Source organism: Uloborus diversus, chromosome 3 (assembly GCF_026930045.1).
Source record: "Uloborus diversus isolate 005 chromosome 3, Udiv.v.3.1, whole genome shotgun sequence".
NCBI classification, from domain to species: domain Eukaryota; kingdom Metazoa; phylum Arthropoda; class Arachnida; order Araneae; family Uloboridae; genus Uloborus; species Uloborus diversus.
Genome location: NC_072733.1, coordinates 79,077,991 through 79,097,125, shown reverse-complemented (window position 1 = coordinate 79,097,125; position 19,135 = coordinate 79,077,991).

Here is a 19,135-nt window from a genome sequence, read left to right as displayed (position 1 = left end):
TTATAACTTCACAAATAATGAATATTTGAATCTTTTAATAATAAATTACGTGTTTATCCTCATTTAAACTAAGTTATTTAAATATACAACTATGATGAACTAAAATGTATGAGAAAGTGGGTAGAGGCTTGGTAAAAGACAGTAAAAATGAATTGATAGATGAAAAAATAACTAGCTTATTATTCATATTTTCTCATTTTTGCGAAATCAAAAAATATCGCCATTGGGGAGAAAAGGAGTTTTGCGTTTCTGGCAAGTGCTTTTAGTGAATGCCTCTGACGGGATGCTAGGGAGCGAAATTCCATACCATTCAACCTTACGTTTAGTCTTGTCAAATGGCTTTGCCTCTCAACCAAATTTCTGACAAACAACTGGTAACCAGAAATCAACTCCAGAATCTGGCTAAGCATAGTTCGAAAGACTGCTTATTTTATGCAGACAAAAAAAACCTTAATCCAAATATATATGCTTTTGTCTCATTTTTAAAGTTTGGAATTTACAGTGGACTCTCTCTATCTGAACACTCTGTAATGTGAACACCAGGATATTCTGAACACATTTTGATGGTCCTGGGGAGCACATATGCATTTATTCCATCTCCCTCTATAATGAACAATTCCATAGTATGAAGAATTTTGTTCGGTCCCATTAGAGTTCAAAATAGAAAAAGTTCACTGTATATTATAAAATTTTAAAAATCATTTTTCGAATAAACTAGGTTTTGCTTTGTGTAGAAATAATTCTTCATTTTGATTAAAATTACGTACAAAAATATATGTTGTCAGCATATATTTAAACCATTAAACAAAATTCTAAAATTCTTTTGAACATGTTGTTCTCTTATCAAAGAAGTTTTTATTTTTCTTTAAAAAGTAAATTTTCGTTTAAAATGGGAAAATTCCGTTCCAATCAACAAATAACTACAATTTTAAAACCCCAAACAAAAATAAATAAGTAAGTAAATAAAATAAGTAAACTCGATACTATGTATTTCAAGGAGAAACACAAAAATACAGATAAAATTGTTTTCCATAAGAGATGCATCATTATTAAACTCAAATAAAACGTTAAATTTCTAGAAAGTTTAGCATGTCTACAGCAAGTGCTGTAGTCATGTCAAACGCCATGTTCTTTACGTAACATATTAGTTTCTGGAAAAGAAACTTATCCGTTGCATCATTATAGTTCATAGTGATGACACAACTAGCCAACAGCCCTGTAGAACTAAAATCACAAGAAAATAACTAAAATAATTATAAATAAAAAAAATTGAAATAAGAAACTAAAACTGCAAAAATATTATTAAAAAACAATAAAGTAAAAAAAGAACTAAAGTAAAGATATTAAAATTACAAGAAAAGAAAAATCTACAATTAAAATGGGAAATGAAACTTGTTTAAGAAAACTCGTATCTTACACAGCATTATTTGTAGCGAATTCACCAAAAAAAAAAACACTAAATTATTAGCACTCAATAAAGTATTTAATGATCGATAGGAAATAGTGGAAAAATAGTTTCTTAGGTAAAATAATTGAGCATACTTTGATGAAATCGTCATTACATTAAAAAGTATTATGCGAAATATTTTTTTATATTTTTACGTACTTATTGCGAATAAAAAGTTTTTGAAAAAAAAAATAGAACCGACTTCAAAATTGCTCTAAAAAGTGAAAAATAATTTTATTCTTTAAACACCATCGATAATGCTTTTAAACATAATTTTTGAAGTTGGCGCAAAAACAAAACGTAAAATCCTGTGTAACTATGCTTCGTTCATATTTTTTTCAGAAAAGCATCCAAAGTTACGAACGAAAGATTTATATCGTTATTCAAATATGCTGTCATCAATGCATAATGTATGTGATAGTGAAGGAACTGGGCCTGGTTAAATTTATAGTTATAGTTGAGTTACGGCTGTGAATGATTTTATCTATCGTTTTTGCGCCAACTTCAAAAATTATGTTTAAAAGCATTATCGATGGTGTTTAAAGAATAAAATTATTTTTCACTTTTTAGAGCAATTTTGAAGTCGGTTCTATTTTTTTTTTTTTTTTTCAAAATTTTTTTATTTCATTCTTTTTAGTGTAAATGTAGGTATTTTAGAAGGAGTAAGAAGTTACTATCACGAAACTTCGCCTTATTTTTTTTCATAAAAATGCTCCATACTAAAAAAAAAAAAAAAAAAAAAAAAAAACTATAAACACGCGTTAAACTTTAAGCGATTGGCACTAAAAACTTATCTTTGTTCCTCTTTGGAATTAATGTGTAGTTAATTTAATTATAACCATTTAAGTATTACGTTTTTCCTAACTAATTTACATTTCACAGCATTTAAGTTGCTCATGATGCAATTCTGTATTTTCTTACTTAGCCCCCATCATTTGTTATTGGCATAGATGATAACGATAAAAAAAATACTACTGTAGTTGAGGCAAACCTAATGGTAGCATTGTGAAGACTAAGCAGATCCTAATCACTGCATCACCTCGCTTCCAGGTTAGGTTAATGTTACTGTCGTATGGCACCAAACGTTCATAACAATGGGTTTTTAATTTAATCATTTAATAGGGAAATTGCATGAAATTTATGGGGTTTCGGCCATAACTTTTTTTAAAGGACAAATATGGTCAAACAAAGTAACGGGACCTAAGTTGAGCCATACCCTATCCATTAAAAAAAGAATCATCAAAATCGGTTCACTAGGTGAGACGCTGTGAGTGGACAAATAATAAAAAAAAAAACATACATACGGTATGAACTGATAACCGCCTCCTTTTTGAAGTCGAGTAAAAATAGTAATCCAAGGCTAAAACTTTTATTTAAAAGAAATTAATAAAGAATTTGCTATAAAAATACAATTTTAAAAATAAATATATTTTATAAAAATTAATTACATTTTAAAATTTTCATTGTTAGAAATAATTCTTTGAAATATATTGGGTATACAGTTGTAAGAAATAGTTTTTTAAACATAGTTGAACAGAAAGACAACCATTTTTGCTGCACTATATTTTCGTTCAACCTGATCGAAAATGTTATTGCTTTAATTTTTTGCAATATTATTGAAATTTACTTTTCATATTACATGACTTCTTCAATATCAATTTGTATGTCTCAAACTCTAATGCTTCGATGTGTTTTATAGATTTACTGCTTTTGCAACTCGTAAAAATTATTTTGAGATTACCGAAATTTTAGCTATCTAATTCATTTTTATAATCGCGTTCGACATATTCTTCTTTACAATGACTTACATAACTATCGAAAACAAAATATTACTTACCTTCATGTCATAGAAAATTTACCTTAATCAAATGCCGGAAGCAGCATGAAACTTGCAGACATATTTAAGTCCTTAGTTATCGAACTACAAATTTTTAGAAATAAATCTGAATAATTTCTCCGATAACTAAGCAAAAAACCTGACAAAATTTAGAAATAGTTTTAAAAAAGTAAAACTTTAGTATTGCGACTTAGTAAACTATGTCTCCGTACTTCAGTTCTTATAACTTAGACAACGTAAAGTAGTAAACTAGTAAGTAGATTTTCTCGAATGCTGCATTACTTTTGGAACATAATGCGAAACAGTTTCTCTTGCTCACATGGTAATTAAACTATAAAATTATTAGATTTTTTTAAATATAAATGTTGGATTCTATGTGCCTTTCAAACCATAGTAAAAGAGATTGTTTAAAATATCATAGAGCAGAGTAGTATTTTCTAGTTACGATATAAAACCTATGACGAGAAGCATACCCTGACTTTAATTATTAAGCACAAATTAATAATAAGTATTACTTGTAGCAGCTGAGAATTTAAATCAAGCCAATGACTTGTTGTTAATTAAAAAAGCTGTAGTCAAATATACTACTGCACTACACACTTTTTAGAAATGTTGCAAAATTTAAAGGGACACGTGATCTTGTTGCAATCTGGTAAGAGATGGTGTACAAACTCATCTTTGTATCCTAATTGCATTCAAATAGATGGTGTAATTATCCATTTGATGACGTAAAACACAGGATAGTTGAAAAAGAAAAAGGTTAGAAATCATTGTTTATTCTATTAAATGGAAATTGTTTTGAAAGTGTAGCAGTCGCAGAAAAAGTAAAGGTGATAGCAACATGTTGTAGAGCTATACACAGCAATTTATTTTACTTTTGTCGTCTGTCAAATGGAAATTGTATATGCGTGTGATGTACCATGGTTTTTATCACTGAAAGAGTACAAGATTATGTAAACATATACATTGCATGCCGGTTGTAAGCATGAGTTTCTTACAATCTTTGAAAAGCAACGGCAAGTGAAAGCTTCCAGCATTGAGCTAGTTGCTGTCAGACGGAAACTTTAACGATTTCGATTACGAGGCAGCTCACGTTTTCGAAAAAAGAAATTCATAACCCATGCAGAATTGAAGAGATATACAAATTATACTCGTGCAAAATTTGAACTAAAGGCGCGCAATCCGAGAAAGGCAACCACTTCGTCGGAATCTTCTCCAGATTGTGGTAGCAAGCTCTCTTCGAATGGGTGCTAAAACAATTTCGATTAAAAATCAGTGTGCGTTGAATGAGACCGTCAACTCGTTTTTTGAGGAGGGAGGGGGGAAAGAAACCATCTGTTCCCCGGGCCGCAAGCGAACATTAAACGTGTCAAAATACAAGCATAAAAATCTAAGGGGAGGATCTCTTCATTTTCCCTTTTACCGGCGAGGCATCGGAATCGAGGGAATGGTACATCGGGGGAGAGGGAATATAAAAGCCCTGCTTGGGAAAGCAAAGAGAGTTTTGATTAAGGGGAAGAGGTACATAATAAAAGAAGCGGGGTGGAGGGGATGGGCGAAAACAAGCATGGACCGTCAGTCCTTGCTTAGACCGGAGTCCATGCATCAAAACTGGATTTGTCAATAGAGGCGCTGGCATCAAGGTGCGTCGCTCCATGTGCGCCGATAAGGGGAGTGTTAGCATAATCACAGGATACAGTTGCCATGACAACGTTCACCCTCCGACGGTTTCCCCATAAGTAGAGACTCCTCTCGCCAGCTCAGTGAGAGCCACAGCTGGTACTCCTAGAGCAAGCATCACTTCTCTCTGCTCTCTCCTTTCCTTGAATCTCTCCTGGTCTTGCCTCAAAACTCCTATTAAAAGACGGCGCTGATTTCTATTTATTGCCGGCATTGTTGATTTAAAAATTACCCCTCTTCCGCTTGGCTCGGCTCAGCTTTGCCTTTTGGCTTTGTGGCCACATCCCACTTTGAATCTTTACTCCGCAATCCTCAACCGGTGTTAAGTCTGAAGAATACCTCATGCACACTTTTCAGTTATTTTCATGTAAGAAATGAAGTTAATAATTTCAAGACGTCAGAAATGTACGTTCAGTTTAAAATCTCAATCTTTGTAAAATATTTTTTCTTCTCCAACGGAAACTAAAGAATGCCTAAAAGAATACGCACTGATTGCGTGGAAAATTCAGTGTTTCACCATTCAAGGGAAATCTCATAGATAACAAAAAATAGTAGCTGTTAAATGAACTTCTCTGTAGGCAATTAAGTGAACAGTTGGCGAGCGAAACATTATTGACCCTTACAAATAATTATCTAATAAAGATCAATGTTTTCCAATGCCGGAAAAAGTTTTACAAATGTTTTTTCCTACGCACAATTCTCCTAACCTCTCGAAATCAGTAAAATGCAGCATGATATCTTACACCGCGTAAAATTTCTGACACGTATCTGTTATACCCAGTCAAACTTCTTATCTCAAATAGTAGAAATTTCCCTAATTTTAATTTCTAAATCATTAGAATTTATACATTTTAATGTTGAAAATCTTAAACGGCCGAAATTTCCATTCTTCCTCTCCCCCCTCTTCCTACTCCACCCAATCAGTAAACCATTTTTATCTTTGTACCTAATGATGGCCATCGCTTTCTAGCCTGCAACAGAGTCAAGTCTATAACAAAGGTAATATTTTTAAATTATTTCTGTCATAAATTAATTTACCCTTAGTTTTTCATACAATTTAGTAATTTTTAATGCTAATTATACTATGTTAAAAGTGATTTTAGACAAAAAGAATCCTAAAAAATATATATCCAGTACATATAAAGTTCATTTACAAATTTGCATTAATATAAATATTAAACAAGACTGAAGTGAATTTAAAATGTAGGATTTATGCTTTTATTGAATTGTATAGATAATTTTGTCTAATTTTAGTAAAAATCCAAAAATATGACTATTTTGTATTTCATGTAAATATTTTTTTTAAGTAAACTTATTGCTTCTTTTTAATCACTCCACAATAGTAATTTTAAAAAAATAAATTAAGTACCTTAAGACAGTAAACTTTCAGAAAGCTCTTACATCCCTAACAAAGTAGTTAAACCAAAAATATTGACCAGTTTTTTAGCCCGAAAAGCACTTCTCTCCCATTCGTTTTCAAGAGTTCTTAAAAAGATCCATTTAAAATGTCTTACAAAAAGCAACAAGTACAACGGAACCAGTTGCATGCGGTTTTTAAAACTTTCCGTTCTCTCTCGGATTCCGTTTAGCACTTCGAAGTCAATTTTTCCGCAGTTTTCAAACTAAGAAAGAAAGTTGTTGTTTTTTTTTTTTTTATAAACAAATGAATAGTATAAATGTAATTGCAAATCTATCTTGAATTAGCGTAAATGCCGGAAAATTTATGCAGCGATTTTTTTTTTTTTTTTTTTTTGTAAAAAAGTAGCTATTTTTGAGAGAATACTAATGAAAATTGTTGACTAAAGGAAAAAAAAATATCCAGAACAAAAGATTTGGTTGCGAGCTCTAATACTGATTATATAGGTTTTTTTTTTAATCATTGTTGTTAGCGCTGAAAAAGCAAAACTTGCGAGAGATTATTGCATTACAGGGAGCTTTTAAAAAGAACACATCCAGTAAAATATGTATAATTTATTCAGTTTTACTATTAGTACATGGATGATAAACACTCATTGAGCTAACGAAACGGCTGTCGGCTTTTATTCATTTCCTCTTTCATGTTATAACTGCTAACTCAAGTCGATCTCGCTCTAAGAGCGCACGGTTTGATGTGTTAACCCTCTCAATGAGCTGAGGGTTAGATCGACTGAAGCGGAAACGCCTCTGACCTACGTGTCCAGATGAAGCTTGTTGAAGAGTTCAAAGGGTTAAAAGACGAGTTTCATTGCATTAGGGGAATCTCCTCAACCGAGTCCTGGTATGGGCAGTATCGATTTAGGTCCCCCGCTTGCACGCACCCACAGCGATCGTCCCTCCCATGCTGCCCCCATCACTTCCACCCCCTTCAATTCTTCTACCAGTACCGCCTGTGTTTCCGCCATATTGGCCTCATGCTGCAGACTGTCAGCAAGTAGGGCAGCATCATCCATGGAGCATGCGTAGTAGTCCCGTACCGCAGCATAGTAGTTTGTGCTCAAGGCTGCTCAAGCTCATATCGCACGAAGCTTCTGTCTCGACAACAGCCTCTCCTCTTCTGATCCTTCAGCCATCCCGAGCCTCTTCCATCAATAGTTGACAGTAGCATCCGTGTGCTTTGCGCTTTGTTCTTTCAGCTTTTATATCCACCGGTTACGAAGCGATTAAAATCAGCTTTATTTCTTCTTGACACGCTTTCTCATATCTGTTGGTTTTTGAATGGAATTTTTAGTTTTGCTCTCCGACTTTTAAATTTTTATTTCATTTATGAAATGAAGACGCGTTGGAAACTTTAAAAATAAATTTTTCTTCTGACATTTTCGTCAAACAAAAGAGTTATAGGGAGACACTTATGATCTTTCGGTTGTTAATATGCAATGTATGATATGAGTTTGAAATAATATAATTTTCCGGGGGCATCTCTTACTTCATGCACATGAATGTTTTTTTAAAAAACATATTCATCGTGTATTTATAATAACGAATTAAATTTTAGTCGCTTCTACAATAACAGGTGTTTAAACTTGTTTTAAGAAATCAAATTTCACAGTTAAGTACGTTACGAAAACATATATATTTCAGTTTACGGCTGCGTAAAATTAGTTTATATCAGAAATGCCAATTGTATAAATCTGAGAAATATTATTCGCTAAATGTTTTGACAAAAGATGAGAGAACAAAGACTTGCAAAGCATTTAAAAATTCATATTAGTCCCTTCAACTAAAAGCAATCCATTTTTACCATCTATTTATGAGTGAAGTTGCCTGATTCATTTCTTAAAGAAGTGGTGAGTCTTATTACTTAGTTAGATATATAAGTTTTTACGTTTTGATTTATTTTTAAAAGATCGGAAATGTAATTTCCTAAAATATTTAAAATCAAAACAAGTGGTTGAAATTAACTAGCGTTTATGTTAAATGCTTTCTACTCTTTCAATAATATTAAACAGAACACTGGTGGTAGGAAAGAAAATGAACATTTCTCCAACTACCTTTAATAATAAAATATTTAATATGGAAAACTGTTTGTTCAAATAACATCTTGAAATATGCATGTCAGCATGGTTTAGATCCAAAAGCTGGACACACAGTAACATTTAATTAAATTAGTAGATATTTTAGTTTGTTAATTTTGATAGAAATGCTTCAGCTATAAAACTTCTTAGCAACTAATGTTTTCAAATCAGATTTTAGAAAAAAATAGCATTTTTGAATAAAATTTTCTGATGCTTTCTGTAGTTGTATCTTTTATGATCTAGTGTTTGTGTTATATATTTGCTTTTATATAGATTGTTTTATGCCTATTTTATTTGCTTAGTGCATTTGCTGTAATGTTTGTCCTATTTATACTTTTCGTCAAATGTTTTTGCTATATGTGTACGATTGTATTGCTTTAGTGTAGTATGATTCTTTGCAATAATAAGAAAAAATTTGACTTTAAAAAATTGTTTTTGGCATTTTACACTAACTAAAAATGGTGAATATAAACAAAAATGGCCTTAAAATTCGTTATTTCCATTTGACTTTACACAGTAAGATACTTTAAAAAATAAATAGCAACTAAAATACTCATCTTTATTTGTTTTTGTTTCTATATTTTAAATCTCAGAGGTATTTTTAAATATATACGTTACTATGTTATTTTTAATCCCCCTTTGCTCCTTGTGAAAAATTTAACTCGTCAAATAAAACTTTGCCTTTTGTGTTCATCTACATCTCGTTTATCATGGAACTTGCTTTATGTCTTCTGCCAATTATTGATATTTATTGTTTTTTTTAAATATTCAGCAATCTATATTTTTAAAAATTATTTCGGCTTTCTCATTAGAATACCTTTTTTGAAATGAAAATAAGATGAAAGAATTTGCTTCCTTAGGGCGACAATTCATTTTACAAACATTTATATTTCAGCAACTTACATTTTAAAATATTTATTTTAATCTAAAACTTCATTTTCGGAACTAAAACTATTTGAACCAAAAATTATCAGCAAAATAAAAGAAAAGATCCCTTACATTATTTCTAATATATCATATAGCAATCTCTCTCTCTTTTGTTGTATCCGTAAAAAATTTTTTACAAAAATTAATAAAAATCTTTAGTCTGATTTCTTCAAAAAACACGAAGATTTATGAAACTTAGCAGAAATTTTTCCATAAAATTTTGTAGCAAGTAAACTAATTTAATTCGGTCAGTCAATAAGAAAGAAAGAAAAAAAAAACAGGCATGTGCGCATATTGGTTTCCAGGACTCGTCCTTCAACCCTCTGAAAAATTAATTGAAATAGTTTAAGATAAATGGTTCATCCTTTGTCGGGAAATTTCTTTTTGTGACTGCAGTTACGGTTAGAATGAAAGGTGGCGGTTGGAAGGGAGGAGGGAAAAGAATTTCCAACCGAAAATGAATGCCTTTGTGACGTCATGCTCCATCTGTCCCATGGTTTCCATGGGGATGATGATGCGGAGGATCAACCAATGTAGAAAGGGGGTAATAATTGGGAGGGGACACATCATTGGGCGAGCGGCTATGCCGAACCAGGTTCATCCCGTAAGAGCATTGATTATTGCTTGCGATCAGCGAAAAGGGGGATGCTCCTGTAGTGTTTACTACTAGCCTTAAAAGCAGGCATATAAGCTCGTTTGCATTTAGCACATTAAGGTTGTCAGTATTCTTCTTTAGCCACATGAGGCATTGATTTGTGAACACGTTTAAGGTTTGCGCATTTGCGAGCCTGTTAGGATTCCTTTTACTCGATTTAATTTACAAATAAATATTTTGAGATATTTCGACCAACTTTTAGTTTTTTTCTTACGTTTGTTTAAATTGTTTAATTTTATTAAGGATGTTAATAGTGTGTAGAAATGTTTCGAATTCTACAAAAGTTGTCATAATTCAATTTAAAAGAAATAAAATATCTTGTAAATTAAACAGACAAAATGTTCTTGAGGATTTTTTTTTCTTTATGAAAGAGACTGGTAAAGCAATTTGGTAATTTTCAACACTAGTTTATTATGATAAACGAAAATCGAGCGAACTAATTCATCAATAAAAGAAACTAGAAAAAATTTTCAGAAGTTAAAAATCTTTTTTTTTTTTTTGTTAATAGAAACTAAATTATTTATTTTTCGTTTAATTTCAGTTCAAAAAAATTCAAAGTCTAGTAAAATGTCAAGCAAATTATAGATTAAATTTATATGTAAGTAAAATACAAACCTTAATGCAGTTTAGGATAACTTTATTATTTTATTTATAAAACTTTAGAGAACTTTTTGTACGTTCTTACAAGTTAAAAAAAAAATGCATGTTTTACACAAGAGATCTATAAATCAAAAAATAGACTAGTAACACTGTATCATTCAAATTTATATATATTTTAAAATTTGCTGCTTAGTTAGCTTTTCAGTAGACACCCTTACCCTGTTGTTATTTGAGCAGATGTTTGTTCGCACGATCAAGAGCTCCCATTGCTTGTATATCTCCCCCGAGGCTGTATTTTACACATGCCCTATTCATCCCCTTATTCATTGTGCACACGAGTCCCCCTTCTACAGCCCCGGAGACAAAAAGCTTCAAAATCTAGGGCTTTTTTAATCCGCAAAGCAATAGTATAAAAGCAGCAGCATAAAAATATAATAATAAAAATCCTTCGATCGGCCTTAAATTTAACAAAGCAGATTATTCGAGAACTAGATTTGAAATACGCCGAGAAAATTTCAAATAGCCACAAAAAGGTTAAGGTATCCAACAATGGAATTTTTTAGATTTTACTACAATTTTACGCTAGGGAATTATGGGATAAATTTAAATGGTAAAATATTTTACTCTGTCTCCGGCGCCATCTATCAGACAATATTTTAACAATGATATTAAACATGTAGCTGATTCCAGAAAGAAAATAACTTCGTCTTAAGATCGAGGTACATGTTAATACAAGATATTTTCACTATTTGAAAAAGATATTGCAATATTTTGTTAAACATCAAACATTTTTTTAATTATGAAATGATAAAGCTTTTCTTATTAACATTTCAAATATTAGTTGAAATCGAATGATGATCAGTGCAGTATTTACTTGTTTATTTAACATTGGCATGATTTGCTTTAAAATGCGTAACTCAATTTCTCCAGTGCATGTGAGGCAAAGTCAAATGACTTCATTAATTTTATTCTTTGATCATTCATTTGTATATTTATTGATATATTCATTCATTCATTCATTCATTCATTCATTCTTCCGCATTCATTCATTTGTTAATTCTTATTTATTCAACCTTTACTAAAGTTATTCATACATTTAATCAATTGTTCATTTATTAATCGTTTACTTATTTATTCAGTCATTGATTACTTCATTTATTTATTCAGTCATTGATTATTTCATTTATTTATTCATTCATTGATTATTTCATTTATTTATTCATTTACTAGTTTTTCCACACATTTACTTATCCATTCAACTAAGAATATTTTTAATAATCAAATAGAAAATAGAGACAGAAGAAATAATCAAAAACTACTTTTATTATCGCGTTTTTCGTACATGGGACAATAAGAAAAAAATACTGCCAAAAAAGGAAAAATACAATACTAGCTTTACTATTAAATACAAGGATTTTTCTTTATCTGTTTTCATTTTTAATACAAATTGACACATTTTAACATGAACAAATCGGCATTTATTTTATATATTTTTCTTTTACCCACATTCGCAAAACGAACGTGAAACGTGAAAGCAAACAAAGAAATATTTTGGAGAGCACGAACGGGAGGTGGGTTGATACATTAAGGTAATATCAGTAAAAATTAAAAGGATACAGAAAATGAGGCACCAGTCTTACACATAAACCAATTCTAGTGTGTGTGTCAATATACTTACATGTAAGGACGCTTAAAGAATCAAGAAACGATCTAAGCTTGTCATGATTCCCCCCCCCTCCCCAATTGAAACATTCTGGTTGTACTAGTTGAATGCAATTTTTTTTATGTCTCTCTTTCTGACAAAATAATGATGTAATATAGTGATTTTTTAATCCATGAGAATTATATTGAATGTATTTTTACATGAAATATCACTTGTACTAAAAACGCAAACGGTAGTACAACAAGATAATTAATACATAACAAAGTTCATCAGGTGTTTTTTATTAATATTATCTTCTTTGGAATGTCTAGATGTGATACGAAATCAAAAAAGCCAACGTTTTATTGTTGTAAATTATTGCTTATTAACTAGTTTATGTTGATACTTTTGAGTCCACCCATTGCTAAGATTCTCATAATTTATAAATCCTATAAATTTCAGATGTCTCTCATTGTAATAAACAAGTGCCTACGAAATCATTAAAAAAAAAAACGGTGCTTTGTAAAAAGTTGTTAAGTAGCTTGCTCAATCTTTCTACACAAAAAATTTATTTTTCCTAGAATTTTAATGGCTTTAAATTTCATATATTCGAATATAATGAGCCATAATTAATCATATAAAGTACTAACTTTCTAAAAGTTTTCTTGTATTTTAAAAAATAATGATTTCTAAGTGTTGCAGGTGCGACCGCTCGGTCACACACATCCGCACAAATCATTATTTCTCAAGGGAATTTTTTTTTTAAAGAAACTTGGTACCGCATGTTATGATACATAATGGCTCATTATATTGGAATATACGAGTATAACGACTAAATGACAAAGTTTAAAAGTCCAGGAATGAAGTACAAATATGCGTATAAATGTCACTCTCCTGTGCAAATGGATTGAACAAGCTCTCTTAATTTTTGAAAGCTCAATATAACACTTCTTTTCGTTTTCCGAACTTCATTAAGATTTAGTACTGACAAAATTGAATATTAGGATCAAAATTAAAGCAAATAGCCTCCAGCGATATTATTAATTAACCCAAATAAATTAGAAAAGGTGCTTCTTACGTATTTCAGTAGTTCAAAAAAAGTTTAGAATATTTTTAGAAAAAAGTTTAAAACGAAGCATAGTAAATTAAATAAACGCAGAGAAGTATTTGCAATCTCAATTTAGAATAACACGTTTGACATTTTACTGAAAAATCAAAATGTCTTTATGTGTAACAGTACAGCCTCAAAATTTTTTCATAAATAAAAATGGATCTAATCCACCCCATCATGTGCATGCAATAAATCGAACCCAGATCCTATATTCCGGAGACTGGGAATTAAACGTAATGTGGTGATAATATTTGTCCCTTTGAACAATCCACACTCTTCTCTACGTATAGAACAAACTTCTTCCTCTAGGGCTGAATTCTAATTTACATAGTGTATTTTGTTATTACCGTGAATTTACGTATAATTAAAAAATAATTCGGAGGAATTACGATGCGCGGTGGAAGAAATTTTGGAGGCGCTAAAAATTTTGCCACATTACTGGTGCTGCCACCTGATGGAGATGCTTGGGACCTTAAATTCATTTCTTTTATTAAATCTACATTTTCGTTTTAAAAACAGAATGAAATGATAGTTAGTAATAATTACTTAATCCGAAAATTATTTTTACTGTTAAATTTAGATTCATTTTACATTAAAATAAAAAGTGTATTCTTCAAGGTGTGGCAATAATAGTAGGTACATTAAACAAATTTAATGCCTAATGAGTTATTGACACATGGTTTTAATTTTCTTCGAAAAAAACGTGGGAAAGAGAATTATTTGTGAGTACGTGACTTCGTTAAATCTTAATGACAAGTTTTTTTTACATCCATTCCACTTTCGTTTTTCAAAAATAACTTGTTTCCATAACGCAAAATTGGAATTTCATTGTTACTGTTTTAACATCAATCTCAAATTTGTTATCACTTTTAAGTTTTATTGAACAAGAATAGGACCCAAAAGAATGAAATGCAAATGAATAAAAAAAGAACCTCTTCACAATATTAAACAATCAAATCAAGTGTAAGCAAAGTTTACATTTTTTTTTTCCTCCTTTTTGAATAATATCCACTCGAAATTTTTGCGTTATAAGGATCGTTTTAAGTCATGATATGTTTTATAAAACAGTCAACCATTCATACAGGTAAGTTGGACTGAAGTTCCTCGATGATGTCTTCTAACAAACTAAGCCTTAAGCCCAATCATCAATACTCGAAGATTCCTTCCTGCCAAGACAGGTAGGTCAAATAAGTTACTTTTTAGACTTTTGTAGTTGGTGCATGATAAATGTAAACCTTAAAAAGCTTTATGCATACCGTAAACAATCAGCATGTTTTTGCACGGAAACGTACAATAGTTGAAGGTTTCGGCTACAATTTTGCAAACAAGATTCTTGTTTGCTTAAACCTGCTGTTTTGAGGTGGGGGGGGGGATTTATGGTCTTGCTTATGCATAGAATCATGTGGACATCAGAAAGTCTTCCAGACACACAGTGAACATGTTAACCTTTGCAGAAAGAATCGGTAAATAAAAAGGCATTATTAGAATGATAATTTTATATGAAACGTGCATGCCTCTTTTTTGACATGGTGACATGATAAATTAGTTTCTTATTAAAAACAATTCGCTTCAACGTAATGAAGTTTGTTACTACTTAATTATGTTAATGAATAAGCGAGTTTATTTTTTTGTGAGGTACTGGATCTCATACATTTTTGGGACCCATTACTATTGGGAAATAACATTCAACAATCGAGAATCAACTGAATGTTACAATTCCTATTAATAATTTACTACCGAATTTGAATCAAATTGCTTAAAAAATGACTGATATATTAGTCTCAGTAAATCGTGTGCCTACTTTATAGGAGTATATCTTTCATACGGAAGAAAATATGCCTTTTTAAAAATAATTCGCTAATATTAACCACTATGAATCTATCTGTATACCCAGGACCTGATTACTGAATGGGAAAACTAGGCTTTGGCCAAGGGTCTCCGCTTTATAGAAGCCCCCAAATGATTAAAATTATTTTAGTCTAAAATTATTTTAGCTAAAACTGTAAGACCTGGCTACAGGGGTCCACAGAAAAAGGCGTTTGGCCTAGGGCCCCCTAATATCTTAATCGGGCCCTGTGTATATCTCGAGATTTCAGTGGTTTTCATACAAATTAGTTTTATTAAGAAATATAAATTCTTTTACGAAATGCAATTTCACTATGAACAGCACATATGTTACTTTAACTACTAAATATTCCAACAGATAGCAATAATCATACCAATTTGGTATTTAAATTTTTTTGTGAATATCAGAGGACACTGTATTCTTCATCTTATTTCAACGTGTGACTACATTACAATTTTACAAACCGTTGATTTCAAGCGTATGACAAGCAGTATTCATGTTTGTTATGCTGCTTTGAATGGTAACCCTTTACACTATATAAAACCATTTTTATTTATCCGACGGAAACGTTAATGTTACGTTCCTTAAGTTGAAATAATTTCCGAAAAAATCCTGAAGAAATACTCGAAAAATCATATCTTTCGTCATAAAGTAAAGATTCTCTTGTTTGGTGATTCTTGAAAGTTGCTTACCACTTCGCTTGTCGAGGGTAAGTTAAATCCATCCAGTCAGAAGAAGTGCGCTTCCTGATGCTACACCAGTCATACTTTACCATGTCGTTCTTGCTCAGCCGTAAAATGGAAGAAGATCAAGACGGCTTTATTTGCTGAAGGTACGTTAAATTTTAAATTGTCATATGTTTTTTCTATTAGTTTCAGTCATTATTCCATTGCAAAAAGGTAGGTTTACGAGCATAAAAAAAGCACTTAGGCTTTCATGAAATACATCGACACAAAATGGATAAATATTTTTATCAACATTTTTAAAACTAGGAAAATCATTCCGACCATACATAATAAAACAAAGTATTTTCCGGATATATTTAAAGCAAGAATTATGTTGCATCATCATAACTCTTAAGCTTCTTTCCAAAACACATCAATATTTATATTTAATATTTCACTACCAATTCCTTTTTTAGTTTAAAAGCTCCTAATTGAAGAAAATAACCAAACTTTTAATCATATTTTTTCACGAACATTCTGGAAAGGACCCTTGAAAGCTCTTTATTTGTTTCAGAATCTTTCTCTCGCTGTTAAAAATTATATTTCCTATTTTTTTTATTTAATTATTTTTTATTTTATTTTTTTAGCTGCCTTCATATGCTGTTATTCCTACTGTGTGTGCGTTCACTTTTCCTCCCGCAAATAATCTTCATTCGATATTTATCTGTTACGTGCAAGTGAAAACCATATCCTCTTAAAATTTTATTATTGATCTTTTGCATCAATTTTCAAAGCTATTTTATAGCTTAATACTTTTCTTATCGATGAATACTAGTTAGTTACTTAATTTTCTATAAATATTTTGCCTCTTAATATTTCTAACCCTCATTTCCTTTTAACATGTTTAAATAGCTACGAATGGAAAAGTTATTACTATGTATAAATTACTATGTATAAATCTAAAATTAAATATTTTAACTTTGCTTAGATACTCAGAATATTTTAAATGGAATGATGAGGAAGAAGAAAATAAAATAGCACGTTTTGGTTTAGTGGAACTATACCCTCTGATCTTGTGAGCAAACTATCCAAGCTTATTTCCTCCTTCTCTTCTATCTGAAAACGTCTTTACTTTATTAATTTGTCTCTATTCTCAAAGCTGGGGCACAAACCAATACTTAATGAATGCAATATAGACACGTGTATTTATAAAATATATATATATATATCATTGGTAAAAATGCAATCTAATAAAGAAATAAATTTATGCACCCATAATCCATTTTTTAATCAGTTGATGTGGAAAACAATTGCTTTTAAATTTTATTAAGTGTATCATTACGTGATCCTAGAGGCAGAGCCGATATATTTATTGCATATTTTCAAAAGAACTCAGAATATGCTACGAATGACCTCGAGTAATTTCAATGTTTGGCGGAAATGTGAACTTTCTACGAAAAAAAATTATATCATTGCGAATGCGCTACCTGCCATAAAAAAATACTATGCGTGAAAAGTGCAGCAGTTTTTAGATTAGATAACTAAAAGAAAATATTTTTCAGCACTATATTAATGTATAAAAAAAAACCTTATTTGAACTAATTGCCTTAAAACTAAAAACTTAAAGTAAGATTTGAGAAAATTTTCTTATCTTATAAAACCTTGCGCGGAAGTTTAAGATAATAGCTTCGTATTTGGCAATCAGCTGTATCATCGATCATCGACTAATACCATATTAACACAATGCAACTCGGTATTTTGCAGTATAATTGGTTCTGCATATCAAAAAAAAAAAATAGAAGAAGAAGAAAACCCTTAGAAAATACACTTTTGTAGCTTCTAGAAACTTATTTTCATCTTTCATTTGAACCGAATTCCTTAGACAAAATACTTCGTGTGATAACTAGCTAAAAAGTTGAGCAACTTCGCTTTATATCATCTGAAAAACTTAAAAAACTAACACAAAGTTGTAATTATTGCGAAAGTTTTATAGTTTTGATCCACATAGAAACAACCTGTGAGGAATTCCCTTGTATGTGATTGAAGGCAAAAAAAAAAAAAAAATAATAATAATAATAATAAGGAGCCGTCCCTATTACTCGGCACTGCCTAGAGGACTATCATGTTTTAGCTATTAGAATTCAAAAATCATTATTATTATTTCTAAGCAACAATAAAGCATAAATTTATTTTTTGAAATCCGTAGATTGCTGGACTATTTGCTCATGGGATCGGGATAGAGGAGGAATGGCGTACTCAGTGCGAAAGAGAAGGAATTTTCCATTACCATAGTTTTCCCTCTGCTTCAAGACTTCACTCAAAGAAGAAGATCCTCATCACTCCATTTAATGAATGATGCTCTGATTTATGAACTTAAAGTGCTTTTATTCAAAATTTGAACTCCCGCGACGAGACTTTTAAACCATAATTTTTGTAATTTAACACTGACAGAATTATTACTAAAAATAAAACTTATAAATCTCTATTTGTAGTACTTGTTTGCTTTTACTGAAAAAATTGTTTTACTTATTTATTTACTCGTTACAGAGTGCTCTTGGAGGCGTTTCCTTAGTTTTTAAATACTATAGCGAGGTCATATTATTAATCAATCAACGCATGTAGATAAATTAATATTTGTTTATAGAATAAGACAACATTTAATGGTTTAGATTGAAAATAAAAAACTTTATATAATAATCTGTACCAAACTTCGTAAAAGAATTAATTTTCTGTACAACGCAATTTTTCCTACAAAAACGTAAAAAACGTCTGGTAGGAAAAATTGTCAAAAAAAATCTTTAAAGGCTTTGAGAGAGAGATTTGCTGTTTTCTTTCTCTCTTTTCAGCTATTTATTTATTTATTTTTTTAATGCTCACTCCATTTCTTTTTATAATCCTAATTTTCTTTTTTTCGCTCGTGTTAAAAAAAAATCCAATTTCCCTTGATATATTTATTTTATTTAATAAGTAATATAGTCTTTAAAAGCATTTGTCATAAAAACCCATCAAATTATGTCCAACACTTAACTTTTCCCTTTCCGTAATATTCTTACTGCTTCCGTAGTTATTCTTACTGCTAATTCTCTACTTAACAAGCTTTGCACCTAAAAGAGCAAGTTCGTAATTTTATTTAACGACCAAACCACATGTTTTTTTTTTAGTTTTATGCTACCTGGAAAATTATTTAAAAGATCATTGAATTAAGAATTTTCTCTTTTCCAAACGTAAAAAGTT